The 24181-nt window shown below is 36.7% G+C and overlaps 1 long non-coding RNA gene across 1 annotated transcript; it reads right to left on the bottom strand.

The window, feature by feature from the left end:
• Positions 1 to 1800: 1800 nt before the first annotated feature.
• Positions 1801 to 23919, bottom strand: LOC106887915. The gene is made up of 4 exons (XR_001411994.1): positions 23796 to 23919; positions 22100 to 22178; positions 10980 to 11084; positions 1801 to 2486 (listed from the first exon to the last, which is right to left on the bottom strand). It is a non-coding gene; the product is annotated as an uncharacterized LOC106887915 (long non-coding RNA).
• Between the last annotated feature and the right edge of the window lie 262 nt (positions 23920 to 24181).

Raw genomic sequence — 24181 nt, 5'->3', positions numbered from 1 at the left:
TCAGACCTAATGAGTATATTATGCCTAGTGAATTATTCTTAACCATAATTTGCCATGGACAGAATTATCTCAAGAAGACTAGGAAAATAAACACATACGCTGAAGAGCTTTGAAAAATGCAGTCAAACTTCTGATGAGTAGTACATCACTATAAGTTCATATTTAACTAACTGCTTTCCTCACAAGTATGTCAGTGAAACCGAAGACTACATGCTGTTTGCATATGTTTATTTCATACATAATTGCTGTCATTGGTGTAAATCTTTGGTTTTTTCCTTGTCTAGGCAAAATGATAACACTGTTATTAAATTGTTGCAGTAGCATGGGATATATTTGTAATTTGTAGTGAGAGGAAAACAATTTACAATTATTGTGTCCACATAGACTTACTTTATTTTAGAATAGTTTGTATACTCTCATTTTCCAAAATTATTCTACAAAGTAAGATATTTTCAGGTCTTCAGCAATGTAAACTGATTAAACTGATAATGGCCTTATAAAAGATTTATGGAGTAGTCCACTGTGATAGAGAATAATTAATCATAGTGCATCTATTGTGAATTTGTTTTAAGATCATTTAAATAAATTAATATTTATAGTATGTGAGAATTTCTTTTTTGCTTGTTTATATATGCAATCTGGCCTTACAGTTGAATCGTCTTCCACAGTAGGACTGTTTTTCACTATTTAGAAGCAGATCACAGAATAGTTTGTCATCAATTTACTAGATACATCCAGCTTTGAGTAGTGGAATACCCTGGCATTCACAGAAGCAGTGCCCTTCCTGAAATAAGAGGATATGCAGCAACTTTTGGAAGTGATAGAGAAATTTTAAGACAGCTTAAATATACTCCATAAGGATTTCAGCAATATCTTGAAGGGGATTTGCTAACAAATGCCAGAATTAATTATTTTTATGTGGTTTAAAGGTTGTATTGGCAACTCAAAAGTCAGAAATAGCACAGCTCTGCTTCCCCGCCACAACAGCCAGTGCAGTGAGGTGGCAGAACAGCATCAATTGCAGTTCCTGCTTTCTCAGCTTTGGAGTCCCCAGAGGTCAAATTCTGCAAATTAGAATATCTTAGGAAGTGTAACAGCCAGAATAGTGGGTTTTTTTTGGTTTTTTGTAGACAGTCTTGTACCCATTGCAAATAAAGAGACTGCACATTTCCCCTTTTTTACATCTCTTGCATAGAAAATGGAATATGGAGACACTTTACATGTGCATTCTTTCAAAATTTCTTCTCTTCCTTTCCTTGTGTGTGTTGGGGGGACCAGCTGAGGATCAGCTGTATATCGAATACAATTGTATTACTGCTTTCAGTAGAATAAAAAAAAATAGCTCTTGCCAAGACCAAGATTTACAAATAACTGGATTTTCAGGTATTTAGTGCTCATCAGGATCATCCGTCAGAAGAGAAATTGTTCTTATCACTCCCATGCAGTCTCTTCAGCCACCCTTCTAATAGCAGAGGGCTCTTAGCCTACATTTCATCTTCCTATCCCTTTTTTCCACCCTCAGTCTTAACACTTGTCAAATTATAAGTACCTGTGATATAGTTACTTAAAACATAACTTTTGTTAGAAGCTCACGCAGCTTTCCAGTGTAGGTAGATTTAATCAGAAATGATAATTATAGTTCCATGCAAAATACTTGTAAAGTGTGTAGAGTCCTTGTTCAGTCGGGTGCAGTGAATCAACTTTTAGCAAAGGCATGAGAAGGCCAAACACATTTTTTAGGAAGCTTAAAGGTCTCTCCTGTACTTTGGAATCTCATTTAGCAGTGCACCTTTTGCAGCAGAGATTTTCTCAGCTTGGAGCCAAGGGCAGTAAACAACGCACCATGGCTTTCTCCACTCAAGCTGAACATTTATTACATCGGATGAGACAAAGGTTGGAGGTCCTTCATCAGGCTAAATAAAGAACTGACCAGCTACAGGTTAGCATTGCTCCTTACCTCTCAAACCAGCCATCCACTTACTCAGGAAGCCAGAAGTAAGAGGGAACAACAGTAAGGTGTAGTCCTTGATTTTGCTAAAGTTAACCATTTTTTGCATTGGCAGAAGAGGTGTTTATGTTGGAAATCAGATCTCCACAGTGACTTCTGGTTGGGAGGATTTCTGGTTTCTCTTTTTTGGCATTGCCTTAGCAGCAGTTGCCTTTCTGATCGTGACGTTTATCTTTCTAAGCCACGGTTACTCATGCTGAGACCCCACTTTCCAGGTAGTACCTAAACATCTGCCTGCCGACAGGAAGCAGTGAATAAATTCCTTCTTTTCTTTGTTTGCAGACACGGCTTTTGCTTCACTTATTAAAGTGTCTTTATCTCAATCCGCAAGTCTTCCTGTCTTCCTTCTATTTTCTCCTTGTCCCATGGGAGAGGGAAGCAAGTGAGAGAATCCAAGTGTTCAGATGTTGGCTGGAGTCAAACCACAACAGTAGATCATACTGCAGTAAAGAAACCCAGTGATAAACATAGTATGACCCTGTAGAAAAGGACATGGGGAATCATTGTTTTTCAAATTCTTTTAAGATTTTTTTTTAATATATCTGCTGGACAGATTATGACTGCATATCCTCTTTAAAAAGTGTTCATGATCTTTGGATCCCAATAAAACCTAGTTTAGATATTAAAGTTATTCTGATCTTTTTAGCATGCTTACTTAAGGAATAAGGTGGAGGCAGATCAACCTCATGTCTATGACCAGCCTCTAAGATGTCAAAGGATTAAAACTAACGGTTCCAGCAAAAAGGCAGAAAACTAAGAGACACAGACTCTTACATCCTAGGCCAGGAAAACTCTAACCTTCATATTGCCCCATTTGAGCTGACAGCTTCTGTGATTTTCAAGGGGGTTCTCTAAGATATGGTACATCTATATCTCACTCCCTGTGCCACACAAGCAGATCTTCTGATGCTTCTGCAGTAGCTGACAATACAGTTCTCTCTCACCGTCCCAGTTCTCACAGGACTAATCCATAGCTTACCGAGTCTACTCTGAAAAAGTAATAACTCAACAGAGCATGGATCCAGGGCCCGGTATTCATCCCAGGGGTGGTTGGGATGGATTGAGCTCATTGGTGCCTCAGTATAGAGGAAGCGTTATTGTCTGTTATTGTTCAAACTACCTTCTGGAGACATAGAGGGCAGACTGTCCTCCATGTTTGCAGTGTGTCTTATGTTACTGATTTTCAAAATTCAGATGTGCTGAGGTAACACCACTGGATGGGACTGCCTTGATTTATACTAATTCCTAGAACAAAGTAGATAATCATGTCTGTTCTTTGTGACCTGCAAATAAATTTGGAAATCGGGCTGTTATAAACTCGGGGGACTATTTACTGAACTGTGCTGTGACAAAGAAGGTTGAAGACTGCATTAAAACATGTTAAGTTTGTGCAAATCATTTGGTGAAATGCCTTAATTTTCTAAAACAATTAAAGCAATTAAAAACAAAAATTGTGAGGAGGCTCAGAGAAAGCAGTCAGGCACAGGTACAACTGAGCCTCGTACCTGTCTAGTGATAACTCTTTGTATCTGTGTTTGAGTCTACAAACACTTCCCTGCTACTGTGGTAAACTTTATTCAGTACTACTGTTTTCACAGTCAAATATAATATGAGCAGATTTCGGGAGAATTTGATAGAAAAACAGATGGAAGCAGTGCCTAGTCTGACAGGATAATGTTCATAAATTATGCAGTCACTGACGGAAAGGCTGTTTATGTTTTTATACTCTTAAAAATATTCTCTATGTTTGTCTAGTTGATCAGTGCTGTTCTTTCTTTACTTCACTTGCTCACTCTCTTTCTTAGACACTGGTCAAATGGCAGCTGAGTATAGTCTGTTGAGATGAAAAATCAATTGGATCCAATGAAGAGCTATGCTATTAACATTTTTTTATGTCAGTACACACGCACCAATGCCATCTCATTGGGGAAAAAGGCAGAAGTGAAACCAACTTACTTTCAGCTTAAATCTTCATATTATGCTTGACTGAGAATATGTCAGCCTTTTTCTCTTTCATGAAAGGCTCAAAACAAACAGCATAAATTCCAGGAGGGGGCTGAACCATCCGGGAGCAGGGTTCAAAGGCAGGCGTTCATGTGTGACAGGATGAGCAGCAAGACAGCATTAAGGATCCATGACAGGAGGTACAAGTCAGTGACTGTGTTTTTAAGATGTAAATAACATCACCATAAGGCAAAAGGTTTTCTACCAAGACTTTTTGATGCTGCAGTTCCTCCCCAAACACTGGTTGCAGCATTTTTCATAGGAAAAAATGAAAAAAGGTTTATTAACACATAGTATAAATATACACACACACAATGTGTGTATATATGTGCACAGTATATAATATTGATATATTTGCATAATGAACTGAAAAGAATGTTCTAATTTCCACCCCTCTTGGATATACTTGGGAAATTACAATCAGTAAATATATAAGTCAGTTTTAATGCAAGAACGATAAGCTTATGATTTATCCAAGAGCATCCATCCATTCAGCATGAACACCAACCACAAACCCAGTAAAGACTTCTATTTCTTTATCAATGCTTTTGGGCAATAAAAATGACACAGTGAACCTTATATTTCTCTTCATCATGTAATTCTATGCATCTATCTTGGTGATTTATAAAATTTCTGTTCTCCCACAGCATTCCCTCTATGTTCAGTACTGGGTTTTGCTGCTCCATTGGGGCAAAAATAGTCTTGTAATTTAGGCTGAGAGCCAAGATTAATCAAACGTATAGCTCAAGCATTGTCAATTTGTGTCAGTTTCCACTTACAATAAAAGAGGACTGCACTTTTGTTTGTTATGAAAATCTTTGAAAATTTTCTGAGTGCTAATATTTGTGTTGTGGTTACTGTTGAAGACCATAAAATATCATGTTGGAAACAAGATCAAGTAATCAAACATTTACATACATTTCTTCAGTTTCTTGGAGTAGTTGCTCAGACTTTCAGGAAAAGCTATTCACAAAATTTAGAGCTAGAAGCAAGAAAAGCACAATCTTTTTCCTTTATATGAAACCAGTGAGCCTCAAAATTAACTCCAGTAGATAGGAACTGGTAGGTCAATAAGACATAAGACATAGTTGGTTTTGTACACACTTGTCATATCAAGGTGTTTTCCTGATGTGTCAAGGTTTTCTTATCTATTGGGTAATGAATGACTAGCCCTCTAGAAGACATTTCTTTCCACAAGGAATTCTGACTCTCAGAATTTCATACTCAGATGTATAAAAACAAAGTGTCTTAATTTATAAGTGCAAGGAGATCTCATTTTCTTTTTCTGTAACGATAACTGAGCTTTAGCATGTTTTTCTTCCTTTATTTAGGCAGGCCTACAGGAAATTACAAGTGTTGGACCAAGTCATTCAGCTTTTTAGAGAAGCTATTTGCAGCAGTTTGCATCTTCAAGTATTTTATTTTATGTTTTATTGTACATTAAGGACAATGTTTTATGCCATATTTGGGTTTTAAAGGCTTTAAAGGTTTTTTTAAAGCCCTGTTACTGAGGCTGTTATTGACTATTTTTACAAAGGAAAGTAAATGTCCACATCTGCTATAAAGCAGTCATCCAGCATCTCAACAGGGTGATAGGTTAGGTACGCAAATGTATTTGGAGTGTAGGCACTCCACAGAATAATCTTTTGGTTGCTGAAAAGCGAGTATTCAAAATGGGCTCCCACTGAGAACGCTCTTCAGTTGTTACTCTTTGCAAGGTATTTGTTAGAGTTTGAGGCAATTTAATTCAGCTGAGCGGCTGTTGAGATCACAGCTAGATCCTGAACCTGTGGTTAAAATTGTTCTTAAAATTGTTTCCACCTCTGTGAAAATGATCTTCCTGACACTTTTTCAGCCTCTCTGAAAGCCCTGCTGCCTTTACTGTAGGCTGCAGATGGTACCACCTGTGCTCAGTTTGTCAGAAAACTATGCATACAGGGTGGCCAGTCCCTCTTCACTCTAGAGCCCGAGCCTGCCCACACATTCCTTGGCTTCTGCCCCAAACTAGGCAACAGCAAAAAAGAAACAGCACTGGCATTTGATGTGGTAAAATAAAAAACTTGGTAGGGCAGATACGGACTTCAGCCAAACTGACACATCCCAAAATATCCAAATGCTGTGAAGCAGTTCAAATTCAAAATCCACAATGTTAACATTCAGCTCCGCATTATACCAAAAAATAAACTTATTTGAAATAAGGTAGACTTTTTCTAAAGTGCCTTAGTGAAAAAGTCTGTTCAGGTTGGCTGAAGAAACTTCCATGGTTTTCTTGATTTCAAACCAATCTGCAGTTCTGTCTGTCTTCTCACTATAGGAGACAGCTGTTCTTAAGACCTAAGAGATCATTCTTTGTTACTTAGAAAAGCTTCAGTTTGGGCACAGTCTTGTAGACCCATGCAAGAAATGCTATTTAAGGCCAACATGACAATAGCACTTAACAGCTGTTCAGTGCGTATCAGCAGAACTAATGCTTGTAGAATCTGACCGTTCCTTAATCACTTTTGAAAAGCGATTTAAAAACTCTTCATTTTTAACAAGCTGCGATCAGGGACATCAGTAAACTAAAGCCACTTACATCCCCCAGGGGTGTCCTTGGAGTCCTAGGAAAAAGGTTACCCAAGACTGACTATTACTTGTCATACAGGTAACTAAAACCATCTTTTTACTTTCTGTTCCATCTCCTGCCTAATGCTTTCCTCTAGCTACTCGAACATCATATCCTATGTCATCACACAATTAGAATGCTTAAAGTCTTAATTAAAATTACTTATTATTGACCGATTCCACTGCATAAATATTGTTACCATTTGCTTGTGTTTGCTTATGTCAAAAAATGAAAGTTGACACCTGTGTGTTGACTTTGTTCTTACCTTCTCCTTTGTCAAAAGTAAATGAAAGACATACATGACTAAACACGAAGAGGGCAGTGCCATGGTGAGGTTTACTCATTCAAATTCCTTCTCTACGATTGCTACTTTGGACTTCTTGATTATATTAAAACCTTCAACTTGCACTGCTTTAGGCTTTACTTGCTTAAATGCATTTTCATTCTCCTGCAGTCTTTCTTGCAGTAGAGTATTGATGTCTTAACGCTCTGTATATTTTATTGGCAATTAAGTAAACATCTTGAATTATTGAAGAAACCTAGACTTAGCCATATCCAATTAAAGGTATCCTCAGCCCACAACCGACATCCCTCCCCTACAAACACTGCCTGCTTCTAAAACACCTTGTCAGTTCAAAAACATCAGCAATGTACCTTCTTGATCCCGAGTACAGATCTTTTTACACCCTGATAGCAGGAAGTTTGGTTATTTCTCCTCCCTTCCCCCTTCTCGCTTTTATTTTTTCATTCCTGGGGAGCTACAACAACAAATCCAATAAAGAATAAAAGTGTGTTCGAATTCCTTCTTAAATCCATGCTTTTTGACATAGCAAAGGTATAGTCTGTGTTGCCCACAAATAAAATTGCTGATGTAGCTGAGGACCCCTACAGCAGCCTTTGCTTACCCTCTGGTCAAATTCATGGCAAAGCAGCAGTTGCCCGCAACGACAAGGCTGATTTACTGAACACAGTGGAAAACATCTATCACTGGGGTAAAACCTCTGGGGACAATCCTTATACATAAGATATATTTGGTTCAGAAAAATTTCTCTGTATGGTATTGATAAGTGCAGGAGGTAGTTTTATTAACATTAATATGCCAAAACATTGAAGTCCGTCATATTAATAGTCACTGGAATGCTGGTGTATTTCAGGAGCCAAAGCCTATGTCTGGAAAACATGTTAAACATTTAGAAACAATTCTTCCTGCATTGCTTTCTGTAAATAAATCCTACTGAAGTATAATTTTTCGCATAATATTTTTCATTTCCCTTGTCTAAACATTTGTTTAGTGTTGTCATGTACTGCTAAACAGCTGCCACATTTGATTTTGGACACAGCTCTGTTTGAGTGATGAGTGAAAAGATTCCTGGATGTGTATTTTCAATCATTACTATTAAAGAGCTTGGGAATGAGTGCCTGAGCGTTGGAAACTCTTCACTTTTTGTTTCATACTCTGAAACTTCAGGCCTCTGAGATGTTAAACTTGATAGTAATTTTAAAGTAGGCTACTGCAATAAACAACCAGAGTTCATTTGTAATGTTTGTCATAGTTTTAAAATACTTTTTACAGGAGCTGTTTTTCCCCTCAGAACAGCTGTTCTTAAGGTGTCTTTTATCCTTCAGTCTCAAAGGTTGACTCCAGACCTAGGAGACATCTGGTAAAAAGGCCATTGTCGTGGAGAGGAATGGCACTCCCCTGTGCAATGCTTCATAGTAATGTCATGTATTTGCCTTGTTCACATTTAGAAAAATGACATTTTCACAACTTACAGAGCAGTCCTGCATAACAGACGTAAGACCAGGCACACAGAAAAAGAAAATATGTATAACAGTGTATAAGAAAATGTGTACCGTCTCTCTAAATAAATAAAAAATATATATCGCAGCTGCACTAATACTCCAGCATATAGCCATAGGATAGTTAGCTATTCATCCCTTATTTTCTTTTAGATGACTTTGTTGCTAGGAGTCTTGTCTATCTAAGAAATAGGATCCTAAAGGAGAGGATTAAGTGAAAATGTATCTGAAAAAGCATGTGTAAGTGAATGGTAGAACAGTTCTAAGAGGCCCTCAGCTACATCATATCTTGTTTTAAACAGCGTGACCTCTTGATAACCACCTTACACTTCACTGCTAGTATGTTATTGTATGTTTATATAGGGGATTATTAACAGTGCAACTGTAGTGTAATTGAATGCAGGATTCAATAACAACATCGAAGTTAAAATACCATATGAATATAAAATTCCCTTTCAATCTTGCTCAGCCTAATTGAGGGCTTTCCCCCCCTTAAAAAAAAAAATAGTCTACTATTTCAGTTAGTGTTATGGCAGGGAAAGCGGGAAAGGAGAGGGACAGCAGAAAAGGTTTATTTTGATAACATTCTTGTTCATGTGGAGGAAGATTGCGTTACATGCAGCTTGATCCCCAGATAAGAGAGTGCTCAAAGAAACAGCAGCAGACCCCAATTATAATGAGCTTCCAGCCTTCAATCTAAAATGAAGGAGTGTGACTGCTTATTTAAGGTGAGGGCTTTTTTGTAAGTGAGATGTGTTAGGGGAGTGATGCCCAATTAACTAATTGATCTGATAGAAAGCTGAAGTCCCACATAAAAGGAAAAAAGGTCACTTTGGAAATTCGTGCCTTTTCCTGTTGTGATCATCCTAATTAGCTTCTGATAAAACTGAGAAGTGAGGTGGGGAGTAGAAGGGAAGGATTCGGTTCCTGATGAACCCATGTGAGAAATGAAGAAGCACATGATCAGTTGGAATGTGTGAAATGTTTGAACCTAAGGTGTGCCTGCTTTCTATTTCTTCTAAGTGCAATGAAGTTCAATGCAACAACAAATACATTTGAGTTCCTCTCCAAGGACTGCAGCCTTGGTGATTGACTTTTATCAACAGTTATTTCAAACTGGTTTACAGAAGTCTATTTTATCATTCATTGTATATGTCCTCAAGATAGCTATTAAGGAAAAATAAAATCCAGAATCGTCAGGTGGCTTAACTATTCATTTTAATTGTTTGGGGTTTATGAAAAAGTCCATCTATAAATGTGATGATTAAGTTCCATACAAATTATGAACTCTTTGGGAACTCTGGCCAATGCAAAATGTACACACACCAGTTTCAGAAGCTTAGAAATATGGCTGTTGAAGATTGAACAGCCACAAAAACAAGAATATTATTTGTTCAGAAAGGAAGGTAATGGAAAACAATGAATTGAGAGCTTACAAGTTTTACCTGGGAGGATGGGGGAAGATTGAGGTGCTGAGTGTTTTCAATTGTTGAAGTGTACAAGTGTTAGGTGGTCTTAACACATCAAAGGAAGCACAAGATTATGGTTGCAAGAATAGTATCACTGTTTATAGTGTAATGTGATGGCCCTGATGATCAAATACTGAAGTTCCTTCCTAGGCCTTGTTCTTGAGGTTTAGAGCCATGACAAAAGAGCAGATTAATACAAAGGAAAACACCTGCAGGTATATGAGCTAGTCATGCTCAGAAAACTTGCTAACCTGTGTATTCACTTCAACATATTTTTATAAGCTTTACTTTATATTACAAAAATAATTTTTTACCCACCCTTTTAAAGCATGTAAATAATATCAAGTGTTGCAGAAAAAAAATAAAATTCATACCTTTTCTTTGTGTTGTGTCATTATATGGTCAGGAAGACATACTCTGACCATCAGTAGACAGCCTGCAACAATAACCTGGAAGATTTTTCTCTGCATCTTCAACACAGAAATGCCTTGCAATAGAAGACTGAGCCATAATTTCAAACAAGTATGAAAAATTACTTCCCCTTATATTGAAGATTACTTTTAACATATGTGGCAGCTTTACTTTGGCAGAACCCCTATGGCTGCAGCACTTGCTTTCAGCTTTTGTTCTCCAGTGTTAAACTGAAATTATTTCAGTCAGCTTGTCAAGGAACACTTGTTTTCCTTTATAATTTTCTTTAATGCATCTGGAAGACTATTTTATACTGCTGTATTGTCAAAACTTATGTTCCTGTAGAAGTGTTTAAGTTTGCATTTAAGAACATCCTGAGAAAGGTGATAATTATCACAAACTGTATTCTCTTCCTCCTTTACTCACTCTATAAGACACTTTCCTCTACAGAGAGGGAGCCCTGCACAGTATTTTGTGGAACTACCATGGGCTAAGTTGCTCATCACTGAGAGCAAGGGATCAGATTTGCTTCTCAAAGTGTGTTGTTTATGAAGTTTACTAGTATATGTTTGCATTTCAAGTTAGAGATGAAAGAGATACTGAATTTCAATAAACAATAATTTGCTTTGGTCTGGAGCTGAAGCAGTTTGCAATATAAAGATTTACTGCGTTTGACTCTCACCTTAGACAGAATTGAAAAGATGTCTGTTTATTTCCTGGCCTCTTACTCTTATCCTTCCAACCAGCTTTGGAAAGCCAACACAGGATGCTAATTAGGGGCCTTGACCTGAAATAAGAGAGCAGAAGAAAGAGTTTTGGGTCAAGAAGGTGATTAGGAAGAACTGAAAGACATGGTATCCTTCTCTTGCCTCTGCCCTCCCTCCCCGCTGCCTTCTCAGAAAAGAAGAATTACGATTTGTGTGATTTTTCCAGTATCAGCAGCTCCTTCATCACCACACTGTGACTCCATCATCCTTCTTTCATCCTTAATCCAATTTTCTGCTTCTAGATAATTTTTAAAAGGAAAGAAGCAGCATTTTCTTCAGTTCTGTTAATTACATAGGAAGATTCGCAAAAAATGACTTTCCAATCTTTGCTATTTGTAAATTCATAATTCCGTCTGTCTGGAGCCTAAAACTCTACTAACAACAGAAGCAAGTCATACCAATATCAGTGTCTTACTTTTTCACCAATTAGCTGATATAGCTATCACAAATGTAATTCAAATAACAAGAGCACAAAGAATTTTAGACTATATAGATCACTTGTACATATGCTCCATATTAAAATGTAATTATTAGAGCTATAAAAAAACCATCAGCTGTACCTTTCAAACAATCTGACAGCAGTTTTATTCTAATTTTCTTGTAGATGTGCTGAACGTTCCCCAAACTTTTGAGTCATGAGTATGAACAGAGATCAGTTTCTCAAAGCAAAAATCTTAAAAAAAATTTGCAAACTTGCATAGCAACAGCACCACTGATGAACAGTCTGTCTTAAGTCCAAGTAGAAGTATGACTTTTTCAGGATTTAAATTAAAAAACTCCTAGGTTCACTTTAATCCCTTACCCTAGAATTTATAGACTGTGGTTAGATTTAGACTTCACTTAGATTTATAGACTTCAGTTTTCATTATTACCCAGTTCCTCTAGAACAGAATTACAGAAACTGGGAAGTTTTTTCCGAGGAATTAAAATAAAAAGCCCTCAACAACAGAACCGAAGGTATTATGTTTCTTCTGCCCACTCTATGTTAATCTGCATCAAAGGAAGATACGATGTATCTTTGTGAACGAGAAGGAAGTGAAAACTTCTTATTCAGGACCAAGAATAAAATCTGTTTTTTCAGGAAGTTGAGTGTTTTCAAAGTGTGACGTTATCTACACTATCTGCAGGTCCTTAGAGTTGGTGGGAAGCCTATTTTAATTCTGTAAGGCACAGACAGGAGAATACAGGCCCTATCTGGGGCAACTTTTCCCTACTAGAAATAAGAGAATTGTGGGGTCTAGGGCACAAGAGCTAATAAAATAACTGACACAGAACATTCAATGCCGCATTTAATGCTTAGCACAAGCATTTCAATCCTTATGTGCCCTTTTAAAAAATGATGATTACTACACTCTGACTAATGTGACTGGTTATTCACTGACCAAAAATGTGTTGTAAATTCGTGTTATTAATGTCTAGAACTGATGCAGCTTTAACTCAAAGATCAGTGACACGTCCATGTCTCTGGAATTAAAGACCATCTTGCAAAAGAATGTACAATAGAGAAGCAATAGTCTGCAGAAAAAAAAAAAACAACTAATGAAGTACAATAGCAAATTGTTGGCAACAGTAAATAAAAATACATTTTCTGTATAATTGGAAGTTTTTCACTGCAGTGAAGTTAGACCACAAAAAAGAAATCAAATCATCAAGGCGGCCTAATTCTTGTACTTTCTAATGAATTTCAAATGCTTAACTTCACACTTCGAATGTTAATTCCAAAACTATGCGGGTGTTACTTAGCTCTATATTTATACCTATAAAAATAAAGCAAATACAATATACTTTGCACTGCATATAAATTCTGCTTCATAAACTGTCAGTACAGACTTCCTGATGAATACAGTAGATTGGTTTTTTCTTCTGAATGTGTCAAGGAACTGCTTCAGAAAGTTTCTAGATTCCTGTCAGTAGCATAAATTGCTCCAAGTATAAATGTATGTATATGTGCATTTTGAATGTAAAACAAAACATAGATAAAACAAAGAATAGTTATCAGTGAGTGATTCCGTATTGAATTAGTGTCCTTCATTTATGGATTCACAGATTCACAGAATTGCCAGAGTTGGAAGGGACCTCTAGAGATCATCTAGTCCAACTCCCCTGCTAAAGCAGGGTTGCCCAGAGCACATCACTCAGGACTGCATCCAGCCAGTTCTTGAAGATCTCCAGAGAAGGGGACTCCACACCCTCCCTGGGCAGCCTGTTCCAGGGCTCTGTCACCCTCACCATAAAGAAGTTCTTCCTCATATTTGAGTGGAACTTCCTATGTTCCAGTTTATGCCCGTTGCATAACTTATTCATCCATATTATACTTCCACCACCAAGGCACCCACCTCATTCATCAGTGGGCCTGCATTTTCCCTAGCCTGCCCTTTTTTACGGATATACTGAAAAAACCTCTTTTGTTATCTTTAACTGTGGTAGCCAAGTTAAGTTCTGCTTGGGCTTTCGCCCTTCTAATCTTTCCCCTACATTTAGGAGTTTATTTTTTGCTCTAATCCAGTTTTAGATAGATATCCAGAATTGTCAGCTGGAAAGGACAAAAGAAGTAACTGCTTTGCTTTGAAAAGATTATTGGTTATTTCAAATTCTAGGTTGAGTCATATATTTTCATCACTTATGTTCACTTTCAAACATTGCTAATAATAATAGTAAAAAATGTTCTGAGTCTGTAGTTCAGCTATATTGAATTCTGGAAAAGATCAGAGTAGGTTTTCAATTTCTTCTCATACAATGGGAAATTATTGTTTATGAGTATAGATATTTAATTATATTTGGATTATATTTGAAGCTGTAATCTGAAAGTCTGTTTCCTTTGTCAGAAAGCTTAGTGATGAAAATTTTACTAATGTATTAGAATACATAGTTGGGAATAAAAGAGAAGCTGTCAAAGTTGGTACTCAGAGTTAGTTGTATACAACACTCTAAACAAAATAGTACAAGTCTGTGGTTGCAAATTGCCCCTTTTTATGGTTGATTTCAAGGCTGAGGTAGCAGTCAACTCTTGTTAGTTTTCTATTTTTAAATGGTAAATGAACCTTAACTGGAAATTTTATTGTTTTTATGTCCGCTTCTACAAGCATTAGCTCAGGAAGTGATAAAGCTGGCACAATTGCCTATGGCCTTTGCAGTGACTAATGCCAAGTGATTTCCTGGCTAATTATAGACAATGGATTAGGAAATAAGCCTCGTGACCAGGAAACTCTAATTGTTTTTACAATTTTTTCTTAAAGCTAACAGCTCTAAAACAATAGATGCAATAAAGTACCTTTCAGTTCATGATTGTAATGCCTGTAAGTAGTGATGGACAAGCAGCTAAATGTCTGAAGTATCCTTTTCAATGCAAAGTTTCTCTTGATATTGATACTACTACTCTCAACTACTTTTCATCATTCCCACTTATAAAAAAAATTCCATTTTTTATTCAAAATACACTAATATGGTTGAATGCCATACAAGATTTACAACACTGTGATGATATGCAGAAAAATATACATAAACATCTATATGTCTCACAAAACCAATTTTCATAACTAATTAGATATTTTCCAAGAAAAAAGCCTTCTTTTTCTTTTTTTGCAGACAAATTTGTTTCCTCCTTCACTTCAGCTGGGAAACAACGAAGTAGAATAACATTCTAATCAAAATTTAAGAAAGCTCCCATTTACTTCAATGGGGTTTGATGACAATGGGACCAGAATCTCAGTCAAAGTCTCTTAAGCTTCAAAAGATCTTTTAGCTACTTCTATTCTTAACAGAAGTGAGGAAAACAGACCTGGGAGAAAGTTACAGAAACATTTGTGAATGTTTATATATACACGTCACAATTTAGTAGTAAGGGTCTGCTTTAAATCCAATTTTACTTCATTTGTACCTTTCTTGATTGTATAATATAGTCTATTATTTAAGTTTCTGAGTCACATGCATTGACAGATAGAGAAGGAGAAAAACTCATAAATACATATAAAACCTCCTAACCATACATAAGCCAATGAAAATATTCTGTTGACTAGAATAGCATGAGGAATTCAGTGGAGCATCTTCTGTGAGAATGTAAGATATAGGAAGAACTGGTAAAATTTGAGGTCTGGATTCCACAAGATTTACAGAATAAATGATAACTGAGAACAGAGAGCAAAACAACCTTGCAGTAAAATGAAGAAGCAGAGAGAAACTATTTTCCTTACATGGAATAAAAGGCTCAATATTGAGAAACTCTGGTTAGGCTTCCTTGCCTCAGTTTCCCAAACAAAGGTTTTTGTGACATAGAATGAGCTTAATTTGGTTGTTTCTTAATTACTTTGAATTGTTCTTGTTGAGTTATTATTTAGAAATGCAAAATTGTGTGTCTTTTGGACAGCTGTGTTGTCTGCACAACTGGGGTCAGAGAAAAACTAGTTTTTTTATCAGATAAGGGTTTTGTTTGAGTAATATTGTGCTCAATGTGACTCCAAGAGTGTTGCTGCTGGCTGGCTGACTCTTCTCTTGGAGTTTTTGGAGACCTGATGGAGGAGGAGATGGTGGAAATCATCATGTATAAACACCTGTCCCTATACCCCATTCTCCCCCTCTCCCCCAATAAAAGGAAAAACTGTGATGCCATCACTACTGTAGTTATAGTTTTCATAGTTTTAGACCTTGCAAAAAGTAAAAAAGGCATGAATGGGCCTTGTGACCACCAGTCCTAAAATCCACAGTAATACAAGAAATAGAGAGCAGTCGGGAGCTAAAATTGGGACATCAAGCAAAATAAGAGAAGAAGAAAAAAATGCCATTTAATTCATACATTTGATTCACTTGGCACCTGGATCAAGGTGTGATTTTTTTTTCCTTTCCTTTCAGTAAACAGATATCTATATATGCAGCTATTTGTTTGTACTGTTAATTTTGGAACTTACTTGGCACATGGGATTTCTGTACACTTAAATTCCATTTTCCTAGAGAACGCGTATTTTTATATATATTGTATACATGCACACAATATTTTTCTTGAAGCCCTGATGTGTATAGTTGCATATAATACAGCTTGAAGACAAATAGCCTTGTAAAGAACCAAATGTTATTAAGATTTTAAAAATCTCACATGCGCTAAATTTACAGCCCTTCTTGTATATTTGTGTTTAATATTAATTGTTATTTGTTCAGAGCCTTATGGGCCTGAAAATGCATAAAAAGAGGATGGAAAATTTTCAGTCTTAAATAAAGAGTGAAGAAAACTGACTGCTCAAGAAAGGACTGTTTGAAAAGTTACGGTTCCAGTTGTTAACAGCACAGAGAAATGAAGGAGACATTTGAAACAGCAGTGTGTGTCTAGAATAGATATGCTATCTAGAATGCCTAGATAGCATATAGAAGTAACACTCGGAGAAAGAAAGAGCAAGGGGTGGCTCAAGAAAACTGTGAAGCAAGTTTTGAGGACTAGGATACAATTCTTGGTACAGAAGAAAGGACTTTGTAGACAAGTAAGACTGTACAGCGATAGGAGAAAATATTTCATCTCACTTTCCCAATAGTGGGCAAGAAGGTTAAATGAAAATGAGTACAAAGTCATAGAAAAGAATTTCCTACCTCTGCAGTAACCAGAAATATAACAACTAGTATCATGAACAGTAGCATTGTTGAAGTCAGGTATCTTGTACTTAGATTGTGTTGGTACTGGTAGAGCACAAGCTGCACTTGAAGCTTATTCCACGCTGAGAACATTCCAGGTGATGTTTCCTAGCTTAAGTTCTGTACTGTTTTACTAAGATTGAGCTAATCACAAAGCAAATCAAGGAAGTCTGGTTTTACCATGTTGTTTGTTTGTTTTGGTTTTTTTTCACAATCATTTATGTGAACTAAATATTTGGAGCCCCTTTACCTCTGTCAAAGTAGTCCATTTGGCCAATACATTTTAAAAGTGTCATAGAGAGGTGGGAGTTGACAGACAGAAACAGAGGAGGAGAAGGAGACAAGCCATGATCTCATTTCCTTCAGAGACCAGAACAGAAATGGCAAAAGCTTTTATAAACACTATCTCAGCTTGCCTGAGCCTAAAGAAAGGTTTAGATCAAAATCTAGGCAAAGCTCTTGGCTGGATGCTATTTATTTTTAATGACTCCACTCATTTTTAATATTGTTTTGAAACAAAAATTACTATGAGAAAACGTGTGCAGTAATTCCCATGACTAAGCTTCCCAGGGGTTAAAGTTTCCAGTCTTGAGCAAAACATTTAAATGTTCAGCATTGCTGTCAACACAATACATCAATTAAAGGTCCAAGCAGTGTCAGTTCACTTGTTTATTTCATATATTATATTTATCTTTTCCTGGATTTCAAGTGCCTTCTGATCAGCTTTCTTATCCTATGAAAACATCTGTACAGAATTGTTTCAAATGAACAGAAACTTATGGCAATATCTGTTCAGCTGTCAGACAATCAAGGTCATACAAGGTGCAAAAATGCTTATCTCGATGAGAACAGGCTGAAATCACCCCTTCTGTAACCCCAGTGACTCCAATTACAACTTTGTTTTCAGTGGGGAAAAAGACTTGGAACTTACAGTGGATTTTTCAAAGTCATCTTTTCCAAGACCCTTGGCCATTGTACAGACAGGAATGCATGATTTAGAGGAGGCCACAGAAGAGCTGTGGTTCCTTAGCTTGGTGCTTTATGCATTTTACACAAGGTTTGTTACTTCACCATGGCAGTCAAAAGACTGGGTCCAGTTTTATCTATCAACTCTACTATATAACATATAATCAGTTCTGGGATCAGAGCCAGAGACTCAGTCTTCACTCCCTCTCCTTCCAGAGGCTTACAAACTAAATTCTGGTTAGATTTGAATTCTGCTCTGATCTACAGAATATACCATATCATGTACAGAATAAACATTACAATATTTGATGGCTTCTAGCTTCTTCACAACAGTTAGCATTAGCTGCCTAAATCACTGTCGGGTGGGTTTTAGCATCTAAATTGATTGGGTGCATTCTGAAATTGTACTTGAAACAAATGCTCCTGTTTTCTCTCCAGTTCATGATTATAAACAGAATTATAAACCAATATGGATCAACATACATGCTATTAGACACGAGGTAAATCCATACTGTGGGACACATGCATCCCGAAGTACCCTTGCAGTTCTGATTCCTCAGCTCTCCACCACAGGAGTATCCTACATCTCCCTTAAGAGTATGCTGAGGATTTTCTTCAGGAGCAATATGGATGCGCAGGACAGCGTGTACCCAATTTAATATGTACCAAGAACCTGGGCAGAGCATGAACCAGAAGCCTGTCATATGGTGTTTACCATATGACATAGGAGCCTTAAAACCCTCAGTTTAGATTCAGTTGGCTTAGTAAAAGAAACAGAAATTTCCTTTATAACTAGTGGCAGCAAATCAGAAATTAAGAGTGTTCAGAATCAAGAACCAAGATCAGAAACGGAAAAGGCATGCAAAACTATGGAGATTAGATTGCATTAGATTAGCTGATATTTTCACTTCAAACACCTCCAAAACATACAAATTTGAATGTATGCGTCAATGCTAGCTAATATGGGCATTTGAAGTTTGCTTGTCATACATGTGGGACATATTCCAGTAATAAAAATGAAGTTTTATCACAAAACTGTTTTGAATTAATCTAATTACAGTATGCGTTTGCATCTATAGCCATTTCAGCATGCAAAGGAGCATAAGGAAACGTTGCACAGAGAAGCCTACTCAAAACAGAGGTATACTTGGAAAATGAAGAAAGCTTCTCACATAATGTGATAGAACTTAAATTGAGAATTTTTAAGTCATGTAAATGATGAGTCCAAATATTTTTTTTTTTCACTTACGTTTTTACTGGCAACCTATTTCTATCTTAAATAATCTTGATTACCCCATCTATAAAACCGGAATATCAGAGTTCAGACACAATTAGAGAGTAATGGAATTGTGCCAGAAAAGTACTTTAAAATATCCCAAACCAAAACAATGACAAAATGAACCCAAGATACAAATATACACAAATAATAGCGTGAAATCTTAACTCTGTTTAGATACTCCAACTGAATTGCACGGCCTCAAGCCACTAGAAAAATAAAAAGCATCTTACATACCAAAAAGATAATCTGACTTTATTTCAGGTTTCCTGAAGTGGGAGAGTTTAGAAAATCATACAGGGATTAAAAGAGGTTGTTCTGGAACAATTTAGAAGAGGCCCTTTCTGTCCTGGGAGTCTTTCCAATTCTCTTCACCCTTGTAAATTCAGACTCCTATTACCCAATTTTTCACACCAAATGCTTGTTCTCAGATATGCAATCCATCTTTTTATATGACTTCCTGGTCATTTAAACAGTTTTTCAATTGCAAACCTAATCCAGAGTCCCCCAAACTATTCCCATTGAATTTATATCATAACTGCTCAGTTATTTGCCAACTTCCATAATTTAGTACTTTATTTAGACATCACTGCTTGTGCAGTTTTTCAATCTCACTCAACGCTATTGACTTGAGAACTTAATTCTCTGCAAGCTGCATGTGTCAGTCTGGATTTTGTTTACTCTCCCCTTTTTAAAGAAGACATGAAAACCAGCAGCCAAATTGAAATGAGATTCAGTCACAGATAAAAGAAATTATCTAAAATCTCTCTTACTTCCTTTTTCCATTATGCAAAGCCTGACATTCATCTCACTCATTTTCAAGCCATTCATTCTTTCCATGTTTTTCTTTTCCAGATTAAAGATCTCTTTAGTATCTGGTATTTTAATAAATAAATACTACTAAGGTATTTATAGACCACAATATAACCACATCTTTGTCTTCTTTTAGGTAAGATCAAGTGCTTCAAGTCTCTCACTTCCAGGCTGTGTTTACAGCTCTCAGAGAAGGTTGTGGTTTCTTTATACACTTTGGACAATGTTTAAGTTCAGTCCCAAGTGTGACAAAATGCCTGTGAGTAACTCATGACATTCAGAATTTTGATGAAACTCCTAATTTGGCCTATTTTAAACCTATTTGGTCTGCCCTTACTGCATAGAGAGCTGAGAGTATATAATTATGGGTAAAAATCCTGGATAGAAATTGGAATCTTTCTTTTCTTTTAAGTCTGAGAAGGCGTGCTAAGAAAGTTATTTTGCTGGAGAGAGAAGAACTATGCAGGAGTGTCTGCACTTTGAAAAAGAAAAAAAAATGATATGACAAAAATCATGGGGATTTATGTGAAAGCATCTGTGGGGAAAAAATTACTACATGTCTAAAATGAAGCTGAGAAGTAATTAAATTTTTTAGATAATTAAATCTTATATTTAAACTTGCCAAAGATAAAAAAAAGAACTTATTTTTTAACTTTAAAAGTTGTACGGTTATACTGACAGAGCAAAACAAGGCACCAGATAACTGAATGCAAGAGAAATAACTCACAGCATCACATGCTTTCCATTGTATCACAGTTTTCAGCTTTATACTCTATTTGCATGTAAGCAGAGTTTCTCCTCAGCATGATTGTCTGCTTATTCACACTGAAAATATTAAAAACAAGAACGGGAACAAACCATTTATAAACACTTCTGCTGTACATAGCCATTACACTCTGTTTTCCCTGAAAGACTTTTTTTTTTTTGCAAGAGTAATCTAAGTCAACAACCATTCTGTTAAGCAGTATCTTAAATTAGTTAGGGAAACATATGGTGTGCCCTCCTATGGAGGTTATACTTTGGCTATTGCTTTCTGATCTGGTTCTGGCATGAAATATCTGCCCAAGGACATACAAGGTTTTTAAATGAAATATAACTTAAATGTTATCAATAATGATTCACAGCTGTGGATGATTAGACAGCAGGTTTATCAAGCTTGGTTTTTCTTTTTATAATTTGGAGAAATGATTTTTTCTTATATAAAACTCAAAAGTATAACACCTGTGTTGGGGGAAGGATATATTTTTCTGAGGCGGTGTTGATGGGAGGTGAAGTACTTAGGTGAGGTAAGTGGGAGTGGAGGAAACCCAAGGCATTCTGAAAAAAATATTCACACTTCATATATCTTTGTGTGAGCATGTTTACTTGTATTTCCATACAGCTGTAAGGTGGTTACAGTGGCTTTCTCTAGCAAAAGTGATGCAATCAGAGCAGCATATGTGTAGGTACTTAAGCAGAGATGTTCATTCATGCTTGATTTCTTGCAGAAAAACCCCAATACTGTATTTCCAGTTTACCATATTATAGTGTCCAACCTTTTCTTACTTTAACAGAAATCTCAACACCTGTACATCTTCCCCTGCAGTGCTACAGCAATTAAATATCATGAGGGATTTATATGTAACTTGCACCACCCATTCTTTCTTAAGTGACATGCAGCAGCAGTAAGCATCATTTTCTGCTCAACTTCCAATTAGCCAGACTGAGAACACAACTCCTGCTGATTGCTATGGAAAGTACCTAGGAACTGGAACACGTGCCTCTGAGTCAGTACTCCTTGCTTCTACTGCTGACTTTGTCAGTGCGTCACTGTGCAGCTTGATTTAAAAAAAAATAAAAAATCTTCAGTACATCTATCAGAAAAGGATCTGGCAGAATATGCACATTGCACAATGGGGGTGTGACGCTTAATATTAAGTGTATAAAATGCTCAAGATTTTTATAGTGGCAGTGATGCTGATGCTAAAATGTTTCCATAAAGTGTTTTTTGACCTACTGTGCAACAATTCGGAATCATGATTGTTAGGTCCCGGTCTGACTGGTCCACGAGGAGTTCACAATGATTCTGAGGGTGTGATTAAAACACAATGATAGAGGCTGCATCCACAGCTAGACCAATTTCTTCAACAGTGCTTAAAAAGCAGCCATGTCAAAAGCGTTTGAGAAATTGGAGAGAGAAAGAGCAAGCAAAACCTTTGCATTTCGCTTGGAATCACTCATGTGACATCTTCATGAGATTCCTGAAGGGAGAAGGGGCTTTACTTGCTTTTTGTAGAAAGACAGAAGCAAGTCCCAAGTGCCAGTAGCAGTCAAATGCTGAGCTAAGCAAACAGCTTTAACTATGAGAAGGTGATAACATCTGCTTACATGGATGCTTGGATGCTCTTGTTTCATGCTTCAGTACTGTCTCGGTTCATCACTGCTTGTATACCCTGCCCATTAACCCCTGTCAGAATAAGGAAAAATATTAACCATTAGTTAAATTTAAAGGAAGTTTATATTTTCTGCTGAAGTTGTATAGTTTATAAGCACATAATTATTCATACAGACAAACCTATGCATATATACTTATATTTTTGCTGTTTGCAGGGTTTTTTTGCCATTTTTAGTGCAGTTTAATTTGTGTGCAGTTTACTGTAGGACCTTGAGATAACTTAGTCTGGTGAGACACTTCATACACTGAAATTGCTATTTGGTTTATATACTTTGCAGTCCTGTAATGCAATAATGCATCCCTCAAATCTCTTCAGCATTCCACCTTGGGGTTTAATCCACTTGAATTGCATGCAGAGCACTAATTGACATTGTCTGGTTTCATGACCCAGTCAAATGTTTTACAATAATTACAGCGAACAACATGAACTTGCTGCATAAGCGTAATCTGTGTCAGTGTCACAAAGAGTGGCTGTTGCCTTTTAGAGTCTTCTAGGACAATAATGACAGATATTTTTGTTCAATAACTGATATTTTTCACTTGCAGCTGGACCATCCTGTGGTGGTGTTGAATCACTTTGCCCCTGCTTAATTTTATTTTCAATGTACTGTTACTAGTGACATTTCTACATTCCTTTAATGTATGCAAATGAAAATGAATGGCTGAAAGGGTTGTCTAGCTACTGCTGCTATGTGAATAATTTCTCAACATAATTGATATGTTTTAATGCACACCCATAGTATTTAGACCAGGATTACTTAGCGGTGGGCGCCGACCAAGATTTTCTTTCACATGGTAATCTTTTAAAAGTTAGCTTTAAATATTATGGTCTTAAATAGATTAAGTTTAAAGTTTGAAAAATACAGTTTGATAACTGAAGTCTTTTAATCATATTGCTGCAGAAAGACTAAAGACAACTCCTGCCACTCCCTCAAACTGCTTCTCAAGACATTTTCTTCAGGTATAAGAGCAGAAATCCAACCATACCTATTGGTTCCTGACCATCAGGAACCAACCAGGTCCAAAGGACACTGAAGTGCATTCATGTCTAGTTTGAAAATCTACCAAACTGTGTTTCATAACTGGCTTCTCCTGATGTGTTTCATTAGTATTTTGACTTTAGTTATAAAGTTAGCAGTGAAAATGTTTCAGAACTTCTCAAAAATGAGAATTTTGAAAGTCTTTTATCAATCCACTTCATTAGGTATATTTTACCAATAATTCAAAAATGTTTAAAACATTATTCAGCTAATTGTCCCAAGACAAAATGAAGTAAATATTAAAGAGCTTCAGCATTTCAATAAAAATTTTTGCTGTATGTCAGGGGTGAAGGCATTAGTCTTGCAAAAATATTCTGGCTTATAATTGTCTTTTCTGTCCATGCTCAAAAAAGTTAAGCATAACCACTATAATGGACTTAGAGAAGTCCTGCTGTCAGTCTTTGTGACTATACTTCTACTACCAGAATATACATTATATAGAAAAATTGACTTATTTTTATGCAAGTTCTGCATTGAACTAATGCAGTTCTGCAGTACTGTAGTGTCACAGTTCTTAGAAGATAGGTCTGACCTACCTTATAAAGTGCTTGGACAAAAGTTGTAGTAAATGCATGGTTTCTCAGCTTACCACTTCAAATTCCTGGTGAAAATAAGTGCTCCCTCTGGCCTTGGGCAGGTCTGGTGCTGGCAGCCTCTCTCTGTCCACTTGATGTTGCTATTGTGGAGCATGTGCAGCGGAAACAGCAGTTAGATCCCCAACCAGCTCTGAGGTAATCTGAAGGACACATTTCAGCAGCTGGTTTCCTGCTTTTTTTATGCGATGTTTAACTCTTCTTTGGCAGGAATTTAGTGAGGTCTGAGGGGACCAGGACATAACTAGCCATCAGATATTACTAGAAAAACTCATGCTCATGCAGCGGGCCAAGGCAAGGCCTTATGTCTCGTCAGGAATGTGTACAAGGAAAACTCTAGGAGAAAAAAAATGCATAATGGTTCCAGTAAAATTGCATAATG

This window comes from Calidris pugnax, unplaced genomic scaffold (genome assembly GCF_001431845.1).
Source record: "Calidris pugnax isolate Ruff unplaced genomic scaffold, ASM143184v1 scaffold56, whole genome shotgun sequence".
NCBI classification, from domain to species: Eukaryota; Metazoa; Chordata; class Aves; order Charadriiformes; family Scolopacidae; genus Calidris; species Calidris pugnax.
This window is presented reverse-complemented; position numbering and strand designations above follow the sequence as displayed.